Source organism: Leucopleurus acutus (genome assembly GCF_964270905.1).
Source record: "Leucopleurus acutus genome assembly, chromosome: 18".
Classification (NCBI taxonomy): Eukaryota; Metazoa; Chordata; class Mammalia; order Artiodactyla; family Delphinidae; genus Leucopleurus; species Leucopleurus acutus.
In genome coordinates this window covers 16,518,034-16,533,745 of record NC_139160.1, presented here as the reverse complement: position 1 = coordinate 16,533,745, position 15,712 = coordinate 16,518,034, and positions in this window count along the sequence as shown.

Sequence of the window (15,712 nt, the reverse complement as noted above, 5' to 3'; positions counted from 1 at the left end):
TATTTATATGTCTTGTCCATTAAACTTCCCTGTATCCCATCTAAATACTTCTCTTCCTGTCCTCAAAAGCACCCCCATGAGTCTCATCTTACCTACCATTCAAGCTAGAACTGTAATAGAGTGAAAATACACTATCAGTCTGCCTATTGCCCCTTCCTTCAGGGAAAACATCCTTCTTATATTCAAGGTTGTCAAGATGGGAACAATACCGACCACATTTTAGTCCCAGAGATGGGCATGTGACCCAAGTGTGGCCAGCGGAGGGCTCCAACCCTATGGTCACAATGATGGTTTAGAGACGGTTATGTAAGCCAGGCTGAATCACGATCTTCCCCAAGGAGTTTTTTTGCCATGGGTATGGGAAAAGATTCTTTTTCTTCTTCTGGGATCTTGAGTTCTAAAGTCTATAAGTTCAAGCTACTTTGAGACACCTCCCTTGACTAGAAAAAAATTTCTGCTATAGGAATGAATAAGGCCAACACTCAAAGGAAACAGAAGAAGAAAATAAAGAGATTGAAAAATTGACTCTTTGGTTCCAATTATACCCAAAGTGTACCTCAATTTTATAGTTACATGAATCAATAAGTTCATTTTCCTTTGTTTTAAATCAGTGTGAGTTGAGTTCGTCAATTGCAAACACAAAAATTCTGATTAATACATACAGTACATCACAGTTGTGTGTTTATTTAACATAATGCTTTCCTGGATAATTGTGTCAATGAGACTAGATCCGAAATTAAAACCGTAAAGTGAAGATAATAGCATTCAATTAACTCTGTCACATATTCATTTATTCAACTGTCATTATGGAGGGTGAGATTTGAGAGGGACGATAAGAAATCATTTATAGCATAAAGCTCTGATATCTGGATTGCACAATTCTAATCTCTATAAGATGAATATAATATGGCTATTTCTGCTTGAGAAATGAGTGGTTTCTGCCTAATTTTGAATTTTTGCCTTATTGTGTGCTCTGAATCAGTACTTCTATGAGTGGAAAATATTAATTCTCATCAGAACCCATTTGAATTCTGACAATAGTTGTGATTTGTATTTGCATCTAATTACATTTTACTAAAAGGGACAAAACTGGTTGTAGCAGAGATGGAATCCTATTGAGTCTTTAAAGATACAGGAGTCTACAAAAATTACAGTAAGAGTCTGGTGAGGTTGGAAGACAGTAGGTGCTTGAAGAGCCTCATGTTTTCACCACCTGAATGTAATGTAAGATGTGACACATGCTGGATGTGAGCATTTCTTAGCCCTGGCTTTTCAGTGAACACACACACACACACACACACACACACACACACACACACACTCTTGTTGCATGCCTTTAAACACAACATTCACACACATGCATACTTATACATACATGCACTCAGATTCTCTTTCTCTTTCTCTCTTTCTAGCTCCTTGAATACCTAGAAGTTACTGGCCACATTTATTATCCAACCAATTAAAAGAATGATTAAAGAAGCTACAAAGTGTTAACATGTCTGTAGATTTACTCATTTCATCTGCCATTTGTGATCTGCTCCAGGCTTTCAACATCTTTAAGACAAACACTGCACAATTTATTAAAAACATACCACATCCACCCCAAATTTTTGATGGCCGCGTTAGATCTTTTATACAAATATCCATGATATTGTTTTCCACATGTTGGGAAAAAAGTTTTATTTGAAGAAGCTTCATGATGGTCCTGATTCCTCTGTTTTTGCATTCATTCATTTCCAACAAGTTTTTCAATAGATTTGTTTCCAAAATCCTGCTGCATATCAGTATTCCCTGGGGAGCTTTCTTGGGAATCCGGGTGTGGAAACCTCTGCTCTACAGCCCTGTCGCTCACCGTGTGGTCTGAGGACAAGCAGCACTGGCATCACCTGGGAGCATTTGAGAAATGAGGACGCTATGGCTCCATTGCAGACATAGTGAATCAAACTCTGCAACAAAGATCCCCATGTGAGTCTATGCACATTAGTGTCCAAGAAGCAACAGCAGAACATGGTCAACAGAACTGGATCCTCTTCTCTCCGTTGCTATTATCCAAAATTCTGACTTCTACTTCATTAAGAACATTATAATGCACTTAAATTTGATTTATTCTTCATCTGTACTTTGCTCCAAAAAAATTTAAATCTTATCTTTGACTGCAGGTTAGAATAAGGCTTCAACTTGTAAAGGCCTCTTTGATGTCTCATTTTATTTTATTTTCAGAAGCATATTCCCCACAGGTCTGCATCACTAAAGTGTCCTGAGTTTTTCCTCCTGTATTTCTTGACCTTTGCTTCCCATGTAGGTTTTACTTCCAGGGCTATTTCATCTTAGCTGTGACCTTGCCATTCATCTCCTGCTACCTAAATTTTCAAAATCTTTCCTTTGACAGTCTTCCCAGGCTTTTATCTGGGCCAGCTTTAATTCTGGACTAATGTGGAGACCCATTTTCTGTAGGCTCTCAGGTTAGATGCAATGAAATATTCCAACTTCAGATTTCATTCCTAGGAAATTGTCTGCCAGTATCCACTTTCTGGCTGTTCCTACTTGACTTCAAAATGTCTAGATAAAGGTGATTCATCAATCACCTTGACATTTTATCTTCCCAGTGCTGGATGCTTGGTGTTACTCAAACCATCTTCTTGAGGATTCTCAATTTTCCACTTTCCATCTGAATATTTTGATAGAGGCAGGAAATTGAAAACACCCAAAAACAGTGATTGGCTTGTTATAAGGATAGCAGGAGGGAGCAAGCAATGATAATCAGAGTGTGAGGGTTCTTATGAGTGAATTCTGCCTCAGCGTCGTCACTTCCAAAGACCTGCACTGCCACTCCCTTTCAGTCACCTCTCCCATGGTCAGACCCTGGACTAGGCCATTATCAGGTATTGTCCATATTTGACACCCCGGATGCCAATTTCCCACTGTCTGGGCAAAAATCTTTTGTCTATCGGACTTGTATTCCCTCATCCATGCCTGTTGACCCTGTATTGTATCCACAAGGACTGTATTAATTTGCCAAAATTTTGTAAACTAGTAAAGTTATTACCTTCCTTCAATTTATACTTCCAAAAGTCTTTATGATTTGGTCTGCTGTACTCTGGGTTGGTTATGCTCACAGAAAACATAGTCATCACCTGGAAAAAAAAGTTTAGCATAGAAAGTAACAGGAAAAGTCTGCAGTAAGAAAATCTCACATACGTTAAATCAGAGTCCAATAAAAGTAGAGAGAGTGAGGAAGAGGCAATACGTGATGAGATGGTGACCGTTTTCTAGAACTACAGAAGGATACCAATCACGTACTCAGGGAGTTCTATGAATCCGAAGCAGGAAAATAAAAAGGATGCCACACCTACAGAGACCATGGTGCAAACTCAGAAAACCAAAGACAAGGAGGATGTCTTGAAAGCAATTAAAGAAAAAATTGCATATTATCTGTGAAGAACTGGCCAACAAGAATACTTTTCAAGAGCAATAAAAGAAGTCAGAATGTAATGAAATTACTGGTTTGATGAGTTTTTAAAAATCTAGAAGTCTATGTCTAGCTAAAATATCCATAAAGAAGGAAGTTCAGTGAAGATATGTTCAAACAAACAAAGATTGAGTTTTCTACTAACAGACCTACGCGAAAGGAAATTCTGAAGGATGTATTTCAGGAAGAAGGGAAATAATCCGAAACAGAAGGTTTGAGATGCAAGGAAAAATGAAAAATAAAGGTAGTAGCAAGTATGAGCTTAACTTCAAATAAATATTAATTATGCATGGTAATAGTGATTATAATTTCTTATGGTTTTAAAAATATATATAGAATTAAGATGTACAACAACACATGACAGCATATAAGTCAGAAGAAGTGTGAATGGATTTAAAGTATTCTAATGCCCTTATATCAGCACACAACCCAATAGAAAAAGAGAAAATAACTTGACCAGGCAAGTCACAACATAGGAAATGTGAGTATTAAATAAATATATGTAAAGGTGTTCAATCTCGTTAGTACTCAGGTAAATGCAAATTTAAACCACCCTGAGGTATCACTACATAAGCACCAGAACAGCTAAAATATAAAGAAATGATAATAGCAGGTATTGACAAAGATGTGAAACAATGGAATATTTCAAACATTGTTCATGAGAATGAAATTGGACAGCAACTTTCAAAAACAGTTTAGGAATATCTACTAAATTTGAAAAAACCCATACTACATGATCCAGAAAGGTGTATACCCTGATATATACAGATTAGATAGATAGATAGATAGATAGATAGATAGATAGATAGATAGATAAATCCAAGTGTTATATATCCAACAGTAATATGGACCAATAGTTATGTAAAAGAATGTTCACAGCAGCATTGCTTGAAGTAGTTGAAAAATGAAGACAACCCCCAAATCCTCAATACGCAATGGTTTTAATGAACTGTGATCTATTCATGCAATTTAAACTTGTACAAAAATAATGTTGAGCAGGGCTTCTCTGGTGGTGCAGTGGTTGAGAGTCCGCCTGCCAATGCAGGGGACACGGGTTCGTGCCCCGGTCCGGGAAGATCCCACATGCCGCGGAGCGGCTGGGCCCGTGAGCCATGGCCGCTGAGCCTGCGCGTCCGGAGCCTGTGCTCCGCAACGGGAGAGGCCACAACAGTGAGAGGCCCGCGTACCGAAGAAAAAATAATAATAATAAACATAATGTTGAGCAAAAGAAGCTGGACACAAAACAATACACACTATATGAGTTCATCTTTTAAAAATGCAAAAAGCAGGGAAAACCAAATATCATGCTTAGGTGGGAAAACTATAAAGCAAAGCAAGGAAGTGATTCTCATAAATGTCAGGAGGGTGGTTACTCTTAGGGGACGTTTTCAAGGGAGCTGATGCTTCAGCTTTGACTTGACGAGTGCTTACACTTACACAGCGAGCGGCTACATCTCTGTACACTTTTCTGTGTACGTTATATTTCACTATACAAATGGATTGTTAATAGTCTTTTTATGAAGTGTTAACTTGTGTAAGTTACTTAACCTCTCTGAACTTTAGTTTTCGTATCATATTTAGAAATATATAATAATATCTGTGGTATTATAAGAGCTAAAACTTCTGACTATCATAATACCTCTGAATGTCATAATACCTCCATACAGGTATAGAAGTTTCTTTCAATTTCCCCTCAACACCATCTTTTACTACTTGCCTTGGTCCTAGATGTTATTCACTTGGCCAGGGGCTAAAAGGAAAGGGTGGAGAGCTTTGAAACAGCCAGGGGACCCATAGAAGGGTGCTTTGTGCTCATCTCTGCTGCCATTGGAAGTCTCACCCCAAATAGGCAGGAATAAAGGTTTACTGTACCAAGTTCCCCTAGGGCAATAATAATAAATGGGCCAACCCAAGGGAGTCATATGAATGTATTTCAGCTACCTGATGAATTAAGGCCTTTGGCGGTAGAAAATAACCATCATGTTTAATATGGTTTATATAGGAAAATCCTTTCCAGGTTCCAAATGTACAGGACTAACTTAAACATTCCTCTACACACTCATTTTTAAAAATTAATATAATTCATGATCATGCTTTCTAAAAATATCTGTTAACTAAAAGCCAAGTAAAGCATACCCATTAAAAACAGCCAGAAAAATAATAATGATTTTAAGAGAGGATAGTAGATGTTATCAGGCAATTGGGATAAATTGGCTACTATGGTTGAGGACCAGATCTATGGCCAAGACTCCTGGCAGCTCAGTGTGGTGAAAGGAACACCTGCCTTTTCCCCACAGGGCAGTGACCAGAGGGACGGGGCTGACGGGAGGGGGCTGGATACCAAGGAGCCCAGGGCATCTGCAGGTTTCCTAACATCTCTGGGCCTGTTTTCTTCTCTATAAAAGTGGTGGGATTGACTAGATTACATTAATGTCATTTTTAGTTCTAGCGTGTTGTGAATCATCCTTGATTCACTGATCAATATTTTTAAATACTCAGTTTATTCAGAGAAACAATTGATTTTTTCCTGGCATTGATTTGTAGGAGGACTCGTGTCTGGCCCCATCTTCCTTCACCCATCAGCTGAATTCAGCAGAGAGCTGCTCCTGTATTCTGGAAGCAAAGCTCTTCTATGGTTTGTCTTTTGTGCTTTCCAGGTTTCCTCTTCCGTCCCTGCCGTCCTTCCCAGTCTCCTCTTCTGCCAGTTTCACCCACCAGACTTCCAAATGGGGGCTTCCTCTGTGCACTAGCTCTTCTCCTGTCTGACTCAGCTATACTTTGTCTGCGTCTCCTTTTCCTCCCCACAGTGTGAAATGCCATCTCTGTGCTGACGGCTCCACAAATGTTATCTCCACTCAGCCCCCCGTCATGTCTTACTCACTTTCACACTATTCCCCTAGAACACACTTTACTCTTCCCTACCTTGGGAACTTTAGATCTGCTGTCTCCTGTTTCTAAGACACTCTTCAAGTCTTTTCCTAGTCCTTCATTTATCATCTTAAAACTCACTTCTTCAGAAAGCCTGTCTCTCTCCACTCTATCAACATAAGCACCTGCCAATCATTCTCAGTCACATAGCCTAGTTAATGTCTTTTTAGCACTTGTTACAAGCTATCAATATTTTCCTTTATTTATTTGTTACTTTGTTGTTCGTCTCCTCCATTATAACCCCAGCACTGGGAGTACAGGATGGTATCTGTCTGTTCTCCCAAGGACCTAGCACAGAGCCAGGCACAGAGCAGGTGCTGATAAATTTTTGTTGAATGAATGGGTGTATGAATATGATTCTTCTGGCTTCTTAAGCTAATAGAGCCCCTCACTCTCTTTTCTGGTGACAGAGTCTAGAACACACGGAGTCTAGAACACCTAGAGAAAATGGGTCTTAACAGAGTTCTTGGATGTCTCTCTGAAGGATCAAAGCTTCAAGGGAGGTTTGGGAAAGGGCAGGATGGGAGTCATTCCTAGTCTGCTTCTCTGAAGAGTATCCTAAAAGGCAATTCTGATATGTTATCCTTTCCAAAGATGGCCACAAAAATACTTCCCAACCCACATACTTTTCTTAAGATGTGATGCAGACATTCCTCCTATGGAGAGGTAGGCTCTGTATTCTTTCCCCTTGAATCTGGGTAAGCTTATAACTTTAGCAGAAATGACATTGTGTCTTACAAGTTCCCCTGAACAAAGAAACAAATAAGAAACAAGGCTACAGCATAAAAGGGAATACAGCTTTTACCTGGTTCTCCTGGCATGCTTGCTCTTGGAACCTAGCCACCGTTCCATGAGAATGCCCAAGCAGCCACATGGAGAGGCCATATGGAGGTGTTCTGACCAACAGCCTCAGCTGCAGTAACAGATGAAAACCAGTATCAACCAACAGACATGTGAGTGAGGAAGCCTTCTAGGTGATCCCAGGCCTCCAGTTACCAAGTGAACCCAGCCTTTGAGTCTTCCTAGTTGAGTCCCCTATCATGTAACAGAGATAGGCCATCCCCAGATCGCCCCTCTCCAAATTCCTGGCCCGCAAAATCAGTGAGCATAATAATTTAAAAAAAACATTTTATTGGAGTATAGTTGATTTACAATGTTGTGTTAGTTTCTTCTGTACAGCAAAGTGAATCAGTTATGCATATACATATATCTACTCTTTTTTAGATTCTTTTCCCATATAGGTCAGTACAGAGTACTGAGTAGAGTTCCCTGTGCTATACAGTAGGTCCTCTTAGTTATCTATTTTATATATACTGGTGTGTACATGTCAATCCCAATCTCCCAATTTATCCCTCCCCCTCGCCCTTTCCCCACCCTGGTAAGCATAACTTACTTACAAAACAGAAATAGAGTCAAATAGAGTCACAGATGTAAAATGGTTTTGGAAGCCATTACATTTTGGGGTTTTGTTAGCAGCCGTAGTAACCAGAACACCAATATTATTTGCTGTTAGTTATAAAATGATTCCTATTCTCTCAATATCAGTTGCACAGGTGGTGGTATTGATACAACTGTGAAGACTTGCAGACAAGAATTCTACCTGGAGAAATGAACAGTTCTCCCACTTATGTATAAAATTAACGTGTCGCAGGGAGCTAGGGTCGGTTCACACTGGCTTATGATGTACACATTCCCAATGTGTACATCTTTTCCCAGCCAGCCATGGTGGAAATAATTACACCATGGAAATTGGCAAGCACTATAAATCAGGGCTTTTTTCCCCTCCTCCATAGAACTGGCTTACCAGTCCACCTCTAGGAATGTGTGGCTTCACTTCTTGGTAATAATCTTTCTGCCCTGTTATAAAAAAAGAAAATTGGCAGTTTTTCCTCCAAGGCTCCTTTAAAGCCACCTGTGATGTTCCAAGAGCTGCAGGATGGCTCCCTACTCTAATATCCTCTTCCAGCATTTCCACGTTGGACCGTCCCATCCTGCAGAGGTGGAGCAAGCCCAGATGTTCTGGGAGGGGCTGAGTGCCCCCAAGGTTCCCTAGGAGACAGGGGTTTTCCTGACTCCACTTCATTTGTGCCCACAGAAAGCTCTCCTGCTGGCCAGTAAAAGCATGCCCAGCAGGTCCAGCTCTGCCACATTTTCAGATGGGAAGGCACCCTCCACTCTCTTCTCTGCAGTGGCTGAGGACCACACATGTGACCCAGACACACACAAAAGGATGAAGCAGGCCCATGAATTAAGCCTCTAATAAAGACTTGTGGAATTGCATTATTGTCAATTCTCCCAGCGCATAAGTGGTACTTTCTGATGCCACTTTAATAAATTACATCTCCGGTGTATTTGCATAGCTATTAAGTATCTTCATTATTAGGATAGGAAATTGGGCAGCAAGGGATGAAATATCAAGCCCTATGCTGGATAAACACAGTGGGAAATCCTAGAAGTAAAACCAAATTTTGCATTCATTCAAACTAGAGTTTGAGGAAGAAAGATTTTAAACTTCAGGGTCATACAGCCTCATATCTTCATGTCAGCATTCTGCTTCTAACAACTTACCCTACAGATATATCTGCACACAGACAAATTAACAGATAGGTATTATAAGGACGTTTACCCAGGTATTGTTTGGGTTAATCAGTAAGTTACTAGTTTAAATTGTGGCCACCCGTGCAGTGAAATATTTTAAAAAGCCATTTTTAAAAGGAGGCAGGCCTGTATATATTCACATAGGAACATCTTTAAAATACTTTAAGTGAAAAATCAAGGCTGGAAGTCCCTGGTGGTCCAGTGGTTAGGACTCCCGCTTTCACTGCCAAGGGCCCAGGTTCATTCCCTGGCTGGAGAACTAAGATCCCACAAGCCACGCAGTGTGGCCAAAAAAAAAATCAAGGCAATGCAGTCTGTAATGTTGCAAATTGGTCAAAAATAATATATTCATATATGTGAGTATTTGCATGGAAAATGTCTGAAAAGAAGCAGGAAAAACTGTTGGAGGGGGTTAGGTTGAAAGGACAAGAAATTTCGAGTGGAAAAGAGCCTCATTTTTATTGTAAATGGTTTTGTTACATGTTAAATTTTTAATCATATGCATATCTTTTTTCCTGATGGAATCATTTATTCGATTACATCATTTTTAAAATTTTTAAATTTAAAAATTGAGGTAAGATACGTTTATAACATTACATAAGTGTCATGTGTATGAAGTCACATCACTAACACAACTTAATACAACTTAATAAAAGCACTTAATTTGTGTTAAGATGATTGAAATCCTTTTAGACAATTTTATTCCTCCTCAGCTTTATTGTTCCTGAGAAGATCTTCCAGTTATTGTTTGCTAGTCAACCACGCCCTTGTAAATTCACTCCGACCCCAAGCAGCTCTAAAAACATATCTATTTTGTTTGTCACTTTATCTTCAGCACTAGAGCAGTACCTGGTGCACAGTGGAGGCACATAAACAATTAAAATATATAGTATGTACGATGGTGCTGTGAAAAAAATTCAGCAGAGAGAGAGAGAGGGGTGAAGTGCAACTTTTTAAAAAGGTGGTTAGGGCAAGTTTTATTGATAAGTCAATATTTGAGTAAAGACTTAAAGGATTTAGCAAAGCAAGGGATGAGGCAATTGGGAATAAGAGATTTCTAGGCAGAAGAGTAGCAAGTGCAAAGGCCCTGAGGTAGGAGTGTGTCAATCAAATAATATGCTGAATTCTTTTAAACTTTACACTTTAAATATACATAGAACATTCCTTAACTTAACACAGGAACATGAACACAATAGATTTGACTTATGCCATCATTTCTTTAATTCCCAGGGTTAAAGATGCTAACCAAGTAAACAATTTTATTATTTTAAGCAAATGGAGGTGACTGTTCGAAGGGAACTGGAGCTGAGGTTACTACCCAAGAGAATTGAGGTGACCCTTCCAAGAAAGTGTGGGTGATCCCTCTGACAGTCGAAGTTGCTTTTTAACAAGTCATAGATATGCAGGGCAATTCTGCAAATAACCCTGAGCCGTAAGATTTGAGCCCCCTTTTCTGGACATTATCGCAAGAAGGACACCCAGCCCACAGCTGTCTAATGGAGTCATCTCTTAGTTCACACATCTGGGTTCAGGTTCACATTGACTAATTCTCCAGTCTGATTTGGGTCTGCAACCCCCTGAACTGGAATCGACAAACCTTCCTGTCACCTGATTCTCAGAGTCTCCACCGCTGTAATGACACCTTGTTTCACTTTCTGTAGGGCTGTCTGATTCTCAGCACTTTCTTCATGGATCTCATCCGACTTGACCTCCACATGGTATGTCGACTTGACCGACACTCTTGTTGACTAAGCCCATTCCCAAAACTCTCACCTCTGACTTCCATAGCATAGTCTCCCACTAATCTAGGCTCTTTCCTAGTCTCCCCCTGCCTGGGGCCCTCCCTTAATCAGTAATGTTCCGAGGGCTGCTTTGACTCTTTTCTCCCTCCCCCTACACTGGCTTCTCACTTAAATGCTCATAACATTCTTCTTACGTTAACCCACAGGAAGAAGGAGGCAATTTCCACTCCCATCCCCATCCCCATCATCATTGTAATGTATAAGTAATGGTACCTGCTGAGTATTAAACAGAAAAACCAATGACTCAGTGGTAACGTTTATCATATATAGAAGAAAACTAAGAGATTGTGTAGAAACACAAAACTATGCTATTTGCGTCTGTCCAAGCCCAGTCACGCTGGGCCTTCCTCTCCAAGGGGCACAACTGGAGTGAGATTTTTAGCTAAGAAAGCTGAAATCTGAACAAGCGTATTTTGCTCTTCCTGAAGAAAAGGCTTGAATAGAAGGATGTGGTCAGCAGGTGACCCAAAGAAAGAGCAGCCAGACAGTGCAGCCCTGTGTCCACTGCACAGACCAGAGGGGAGGGAACCCGTGTGTTCTGACCTGAGAGCTCGCCTCCGTGCTTCACGCTCTGTTTCCCCATCACCATCCCCAAGCCCCACCCAGGGTTTGCCCGAAGTAAGGGGTCCATAGCCAGGGTGCTTAAGAAAAGAATCTATCTTTTGGTGTGTGGGTAAGAAAGAAAAAATATCAATAGAAAAGGCAGCAATGTCCCAGCCCCCATCTCAGCCCCACTCCTACCCTGGTCCTCAGGTAGAACCCCTCCATGGGTACAGGCAAAGTGTCCTCAAGCTGATGGTGACTTACCACAGACCGGAAGCTGTCACCTGTTCCGGGCCCATGGCTCATCAGCTCGGGACTCTCACTTCCAGGGAGAGCGAAAGGAAGAGGTTGGGATCTTGAGACCGTGAACTCAGGAATCAAACCAGCTGGGTTCAGATCCCCGCTCAGCCACTTCCTGGTTGTATGCCTTCAGCAAGTTCCCTGCCTTACTGTACCTCAGTTTTCTTATCTGCAAATTGGGGATAAATAGAGCATCTACGTCACAGGGTTTTAAGCACTCAATGAGCCGAGACAGCGCCTGGCTCAGAGTTAAATTCTCGATGTCACCCTAATGGGCGGGAAGCAGCAAGACGACTACGAACCTCAGTTCTGAGGAAATTCATTGCCTCTCCCAGTTTCTGCCCAGTAGAGCCAAGCTGGCTTCGCGGGGGTCCTTTTTCCCCAAGGCAACTGCATCAGAAGCATGGCACTTATCTCTCTCTGGTTATTTTTTTCTAAGACCCAAGCAGAAGGGAGGAATCAAATGACTGCTTTATCCTCCTCAGAGCAAACAGTTTAATAAATTATAGAACATTCTTCCGGCTGGTTCCTCTGGAGAGGCCAAAGTTACCTTTTGAATTATGATATATTTTGAGCTAAATATTTCTACCTAAATCCTGAACATTTCCATAGCCTTTTGTTTTCCTCTGGTTATTTGCTTGCCGTTTTTGTTTTTTTTTTACAAGGGAGCAAAAACATTTGTAGAAAATAATTCTCATATATAAATAAAAACAGCTACAGAAACAGACTCACAGACATAGAGAAGAGACTTATGGTTGCTAAGGGCAGGGGATGGGAGCAGTGAAGGATTGGGAGTTTGGGATTAGCAGATGCAAACTAGTATATATAGGGTGGATAAACAACGAGGTCCTACTGTATAGCTCAGGGAACTATATTCAATATCCTGTGATAAACCATAATGGAAAAGACTATGAAAAAGGATGTATATATGTATAACTGAGTCACTTTGTTGTAGAGCAGAAATTAACACAACATTGTATATCAACTATACTTCAATAAAATTAAAAAAAAAACCACTGTTTTTATCTCAACCTCCAGTTTAGCTATGCAGCAACAACTTTAAGACACAGGCTCAACAATTTCTGGAAATATGTATATGAATATTCTGGACCAACAATTCAGTAAGAATCGTTCATCTCACTTCCTTACCTTGGATTTTACGCTCGCGAAGCAGCCTGCTGGCCATAATTTGTCTTACAGGCAGAGAATGTATTGAGTGGTGAACTTAAGTCTTTGGGAGAATTTTTAGTATTTCTATTTCTCACTCTAAATGAATGAATTGACATGGTGATCGTACATCAATCTCTTGTGAGTCAGGTGTATACAAAACAGCCACTAAAACACTGGTTAGTTCTGGGGGTCCTAGCAAGTCAGAGTTCCCCACCCTCTACATCCTCTAGAATGCTATGGTCACACCCAAGTGTGGTTACCATTTTGTGAGCTCTGACTGGACCTTCTAGTTTACCTTTATAACGTCTCCATTTGGTTCTTAGCTACAGCAGCAACTACCATAGTTACATCTCCTACTGTGCCTTCCCTCTGCATCTGCCCAGCAGACCCTAACTGAGTGTCTCACAGGCATGTCTTTTTTATTTATTTATTTATTTATTTATTTATTTATTTATTTATTTTTGGCTGCGTTGGATCTTCGCTGCTGCTTGCGGGCTTTCTCTAGTTGCAGCGAGCGGTGGCTACTCTTCATGGCAGTGCACGGGCTTCTCGTTGCGGTGGCTTCTCTTGTTGCAGAGCACAGGCTCTAGGGCACGTGAGCTTCAGTAGTTGTGGCACGCGGGCTCAGTAGTTGTGGCTCACGGACTCTAGAGCGCAGGCTCAGTAGTTTTGGCGCACAGGCTTAGTTGCTCCTCGGCATGTGGGATTCCCGGACCAGGGCTTGAACCCGTGTCCCCTGCATTGGCAGGCGGATTCTTAACCACTGCACCACCAGGGAAGCCCCCCACAGGCATTTCAAGCTCAACACCTCTAAGACATAATTCAGAGTCTCACCCTGCAAGCCCATTCTTCCTGCTGCTCCCACAGGTGGTAGGGGATCCTAGGAGAGATTTAAGCAGAGTAGTTATACGATCCGGTTTGCATTTCTGGTTTGCTTTCCCTACCTGGTGTAGAGAATAGATTGTTAGAGGACAGGAGTGGATACAGGGGGTCGGTTAGGAGGATATCACAGTAATCTAGGTCAGCAATGATGTTGGCCTGGACTGAGGGATGACATTGAAGAGGGAGGGAAGGAAGACTTACGAGATATGTATGAGGTGTATTTGTGATGACTGGATGTGAAAGGTGGGACAGAGGAAGACATCAAAGATGACCCTGGGTTGTGGTGAATGGTGGGATCATTCACTATGAAAAGGCAGCAGGTTTGGGGAGGAAGATCATAATTTCTCTTTTGGACATATTGCATTTGACACATCTCTGAGACATCCAAGTGAAAATTCCATGTAGGAAATTGGACTTACTCTTTGAGCTCAGCTGGGAGAAATGGGTCAGAGATACAAATTTAGACGTTGTCAGCCTATTGATAGTACTTGTATTCATGGGCATGCATGGAATCATCAAGGAAATGATTAGAGAATGTAAAGAGAAACAGAGACAGAGCCAGACAGAGAGAGAACTAGAACAGAGTGAGTCCAGTACAAGAAGTCAGACTGATCTGTAGGATCTGGTAAAGGCTTCTGAGCCACAGGGTCCGGAGCTGTGGGAGGAGAACCGGCAGGGGTGATGTCAAGGGAGGGGGATGCTCTAGGGAGGAGGGCATGGCCACCTGGATGGGCTGCTGCTGAAAGATTAAGTTGAAGTGTCTATAACCTTTCCCTTGGGAAAAATTCCATAATAGAATTGGAAAATGTTTATCACAAAGCCCCCCCAAAACAAACAAAAAACAGCTCTCTGGATAGCCATAGTTTATGGTTTGAAATGCAATGTAAATCCTAATTACATATAATAAACTTTTCAAAAATGATTTATGCAGCACCAAAATAATTGAAAAAAAACCCACACGATTTTTCATCCAGAAAGTTTGTCATTTCAACGTCAGACAGTTGCATGTTTCCAAATGTCTCAGTGTTTGGCAACATAGAAACCAAATGGGCAGGTGTTTGGCTGTCTTTTTTTTTTTCCCATGAATCATCCTGATATTTAGCATTATGTGCAAAACAGCCGAAAACTTGCCACAGCTCACTGACCCACATTCCCACCTTTCTAACATAAAGCTGGTGGGTTGCACCTTGATCTTTTTGGTTATGCACTGTTGGTTTCTTAAATCACTTAGGACACCATTTGTCAGTGTTCCCAGACTCACAGATAAAATATCACATGTGTTCCCTCCCACCATGAAGCCAAACCCAGATAAATTTTGAGTCAGTAGCACGAGCCCTCCAAGATCCTCACATCAGGCTTTGCTTGTTTCCTAGGAGACGAAGCTGTGCAGCTAGTTACTATTCCAAAGCACACAGCCAGATTCCCATCACTATGATATATTCCATTTTCTATTCAGTTTCATCCCCAGGAGGAATCTCAGGGGTTATATGGAATTGCGCATTAAGACTTGCCCTTCTGTCAAACATTAATAGGATCACGGAATCATAATTCAGAGGGAGACTGGGGAACTCATGGAATCATTTCACTCACCATCAGCAGAAGAACATTTAACGTAACCCTGAGGAACTAAGGAATCCCCATGTTTAAAAGACAGCTCCTTTCCCCTCCATTAGAAATGATTCTACAACCTCCGGCAAACAATTCTCACTGCTTAGCAGCCTCTACCCTGTGAGAATCCTGGGTGACATGGCGTCAACACCCATCACAGTAGGAGATTGCTAGTCAAAGATAGACTGGGAAGAAAATGATCTAATTCACTTACCGATGATTCAGATATAATATTTTGAATTCTGGAAAATATTATGGAAAAGTGAAAGCACCAAAACACAGCCAGTTCACAATATAATGTTTTCCACACTAGATTACTCATGCCAGGAAGAGTCCAGAGGTCACTTGGGTCAACTCTTGAGGAGATGTGGGAATTAACCACTGTCACTCAGTGTACCCTTTTTTCATGCTT